The sequence below is a fragment of the Octopus bimaculoides genome, chromosome 14, assembly GCF_001194135.2.
Source record: "Octopus bimaculoides isolate UCB-OBI-ISO-001 chromosome 14, ASM119413v2, whole genome shotgun sequence".
NCBI lineage: Eukaryota > Metazoa > Mollusca > Cephalopoda > Octopoda > Octopodidae > Octopus > Octopus bimaculoides.
Genome location: NC_068994.1, coordinates 5,486,022 through 5,489,753, shown reverse-complemented (window position 1 = coordinate 5,489,753; position 3,732 = coordinate 5,486,022). Strand labels below are relative to the sequence as shown.

Here is a 3,732-nt window from a genome sequence, read left to right as displayed (position 1 = left end):
ATCGCTGTTTCGAATTAGCTGAAGGTTACCTCTTGTAATTGTAGGAATGTCAAACGTTATATAATATTAAAATGTAGGTTATCAAGTGTGTTGATTAAAGAAAGGATTAAAAAAAATGAAAGAACAAAATATTGAAAATGGAGAAAGGGGCAAAGGAAACTGATTGTAATAAATCAGCAGATAAAATATTGTAAGATATATAATTAAGAAAAATGTGAATAAGGGCAATGACTCAAAAGATTAAATGACATAGATTTGGATAAGTATGTTAACCGGTGATATACTGAATGCTGTATACACACAACAGAAAAATAAAAATTAGTTGATAATCTTCTCAGCTGGAGACAACAAAAGAGAATTTATCGCCAATTGTGGCCAAGTCTCAAAGAGAAGTTGTAATAATTCCAAGATATCAATATTTATATTTCAAAGTTAATTGATTTGTATAAGAGAGAAAAACCTCAACCATTTATTTGTAGGCAAGGAGAGACATATTTTCGTTTATTGAAAACCATAAATTCAGCGCATTCTTTCTAAGGCTTCCTGATGAATTTACATTGACATTTCGTGAAGAAAAAGTGTCCCGAATTTCTTTTGGCCACTGTAATTAGCATAAGGTATTATTACCGAACTATGCTCATAGTTGGCTTATATGTGTAAACAAAGATAAAGCTTTCCCCGTAGCATGTAAATAAATTTTGAGAGACGAATTCTTATCTTCTTGAAATGGTTTTCCTTTTCCTTTGAGAGATACAAAGAATTCCAGCGAGGCTTTTTGTTTTCTTTATCCAACAATTAAGTAATTGTTTTGCATACATCATTTCTTAATTCATAAGATGTAAAGCGTATTATGACGGATCTCTAAAAAGATTCACTCCTGCACATCACTGTACAAAATTGGAGTATAGAGACGTTTCGTTCTGTAAATATTCAGCAATTTTCCAAATGAAGGCGTAGGATTCCTGTCAAAGAAATAAATATGAGTTTTTCAATCAAATCAATTAAAATGAGTTAATACACAATTATTTTATTTTACTGTATCCTTTACTTAGAATTATAAATTCCTTCCACATCTAATAAAAACCACTTTCGAAATAAGCATTTGTTACTAATTTACGCAGATGCATTTATTATATGAAGATATACTAAGGCGGTGAGCTTGCAGAATCGTTAGCACGCCGGGCAAAATGCTTAGCGTTATTTGATCCGTGTGAACACTTTGAGCTCAAATTCCGCCAAGGTCGACGTTGCCTTTCATCGTTTCGGGGTCGATGAATTAAGTACCAGTTACGCACAGGGGTCAATGTAATCTATTAACTTCCTCCCCAAAATTCCAGGCCTTGTGTCTTAAGTAGAAAGAAAATAATACGTTTAAAAATGTCTAGGGTAGCAAAGGAAATGTTTCAGTTCTTTCGATTCTGGAGTTTGCTAATCAAATTTACCCACATATGTACCACCCACAGTCCGTACATTTCCAGTGTAAGATAACTTATCCAAATAATCACTAGTGCATCAATAATCACAAAACATGAAAATTATTCTCAGAAAAGTGTTGAAATAACAGTAAAAAGATTTAACGACAGATTTTTTTCTTTCTGATATTTAGCAAAAACTTGGTTGAAGCACATAAAACAAAGTGAGAAAAAATGTTGCTATACTTACACAGTCAGGTACTATACTTGGTTCAATTTTTTTGATCAGTCGAACTAATCGAACTATGTTGATTACTGATTGACTGGTTATTGCAGCTTTCAAAATGTGAATGATGCACAGCAGACCACTTTTATGGAAATTTTTACTTTACATAAAAGAAGAATGAGAAAAGTTTTACGTTTAAAAATATGTGAATAATAGATTCTAACATTGTAATATGATTCTGACAAGATTTCACAGTAACATACAGAGACAAGGATATATGTTTGAAATTGTATGTAGAAGTTCCGTTAAAAAAAAACCAAAAATCATTCTTTATTATACTGTACATAAGTAAAATTGAGACGATGTTTCTTATTTTCTAAAAATTACTAATTATTATTATTATTATTATTATTATTATTATTATTATTATTATTATTATTATTATTATTATTTCAGTCCTGTTTTCAGATGCTGAATATCTGCTATGTACAACGACACCTGTTCTGTGGCCAAAGTAAATGGCCACCTATCAAAATAGTCATTGATGCCCAATCTCGCCTCTCCTATACGTACTGACTCTCGAGCCATTACTGCTGAAGTTGTATGTTTTGAGGGGCGTTCCGCGTAATCTACGATATGTTAGTTTCGCCTCGGCTTAAACGGACGACGTCAACGTAATAGTATCGGAAATTGAGGTGGTTCGTACTGCCTTAAAGGAGTGCGACAAAAAGGAAGACCGTTTAGAAGAAGCGGTGAATCATACCAACAGACTAGAACAGAGAAAACTTACGATCAATATATTTCAACACCTTTTAGCCCTGTTAGAAAAAATATCTGAACAGATACGTATCTACGAAAAGAATCGTTTTGTGAAGCATAGCCATTAATTTGGATATATCCCTGTTATTTTCCCCTTAGTTTAGATGCCTTAAGATTTTATAGCCATTTTTGATGCATTTTAGGTGTGCAAGTCTCAAAGTTTAACGCTATTGGGAGGCGTAGTGTTTTGGAGTTTCGGAAGTGCCTAGATCTCACTCTAACTACTCTTTCGCCATCCCAAAGGGTGATTAAATAACGTTCGATAAGGTTTAGTAAAGTGATAGTAATAGAGAAAACAGGATCAGAGGGAAACTTATTAAAAAACTTAGAAGACATAGTTAAAAAGAAAAATTGTTTACAAATGGGATCACAACGGATGTAGTGTGAATTTGTGAATTCATCAATATTTTCACTTACCTACAATACACAGCAATTTTTTTATTGAACTGCTCATTTTGATGAGCGCTGAGAATATAACTTAGTTGTAAAATGTCTGCGCATGATGGGTAATTTCCGCCAGCCCATATGGTGACTTGGAAATGGTTGATCTCAAATTCTTCGATCCTCGACTGCAATATGAAAAAATATTGTGAATGAAATACAAAAATTGAAAGAAATTCTTTGGGTTTTCACGATTTTCAAATAAAAGTCGAGTCACAGACACGAGCGAGTAGTAGCGAGTGACTGAAAGTTACTAGATAGGATGGATTTGATCGCAGTAAGTTATTTGCCAAAGTAGATTTTTGCAGAAAAGTGGGGGTTTGTTGTTGATGAAGGGACTGGTAAGATGCAGACATGTGCCACCCCAAGCAGAGCAATCCACGACAACTTCTACCTCATCTGATACATCATAGAGGGAGAGAGCTGTCAATGAGCATGGCACAAATGGGTCCCTAATCAACTACGACCATCCGTACTTGGCGTCTGTCTATTCTCAAAGCATCCGGTTTCGGATCCTTTCTCAGGGACTGGATAGCTGCATTCACAAGTCAGAGTAAACGGTCACGTACGGGAAGATTTTTTCATCTTACTGAAACAAGAGTCCTTAATTATGTTGTTATTATGAACCAACAAAATATAATAATATATTACAATGCAGGAATATAAGGAATTGCATTCGTTAAGCTATAATATCATTTTCAAAGGTGGAATAATTTTAAACATGAAATTAGCTTACATTGATATCACACTCAACCTTCAAAACTCTATGTATACAAACATCTTTTCCTTCAACATTTATTAGTTCCAGGAGATATGGCCCAATTTTAACAGTTT

The 3,732-nt window shown here is 33.7% G+C and overlaps 1 long non-coding RNA gene across 1 annotated transcript; it reads right to left on the bottom strand.

Moving 5' to 3' along the window:
• Positions 1 to 6: 6 nt before the first annotated feature.
• LOC106876631 (uncharacterized) lies at positions 7 to 3,732 on the bottom strand. The gene is made up of 4 exons (XR_001410272.2): positions 3,635 to 3,732; positions 2,875 to 3,026; positions 1,663 to 1,798; positions 7 to 962 (listed from the first exon to the last, which is right to left on the bottom strand). It is a non-coding gene; the product is annotated as an uncharacterized LOC106876631 (long non-coding RNA).